Here is a 568-nt window from a genome sequence, read left to right as displayed (position 1 = left end):
TTATTATTATTATTATTATTATTATTATTATTATTATTATTATTATTATTATTATTATTAATCAGCGTCGACACGATATACAGGGTGTCCCTAAAAATATTGTAACACATTGAAAGGGGTGGTTCGGGAGGTGATTTGAAACAACTTTTTCCTTAGCGAAAATGTTGTCCGTGGCTTCGTTGAGGAGATATCAACAGAAAACCCTGACCAATCAGAGGCCGCTCCACCGGCATACTCGCGCTCTGATTGGTCGGGAACCGCGGCCGCCTAGCGCGTAGCGTACGCTACCGCGAACGCTCCACCGGCATACTCGCGCTCTGATTGGTCGGGAACCGCGGCCGCCTAGCGCGTAGCGTACGCTACCGCGAGCGCTCCACCGGCATACTCGCGCTCCGATTGGTCAGTGTTTTCCGTTAATATCTCGTCAACGAAGCCTCGTACAACATTTTCCCTCGGGAAAAAGTTGTTCGAAATCACCCCCTGAATCGCCCCGTACAAGGACCTCCGACATTTTTGGGACACCCTGTATATTCCATCGGCGTCCACCTTTTTACGTTTCTTTTATTTT

The sequence above is a fragment of the Hylaeus volcanicus genome, chromosome 9, assembly GCF_026283585.1.
Source record: "Hylaeus volcanicus isolate JK05 chromosome 9, UHH_iyHylVolc1.0_haploid, whole genome shotgun sequence".
Classification (NCBI taxonomy): Eukaryota; Metazoa; Arthropoda; class Insecta; order Hymenoptera; family Colletidae; genus Hylaeus; species Hylaeus volcanicus.
This window is presented reverse-complemented; position numbering follows the sequence as displayed.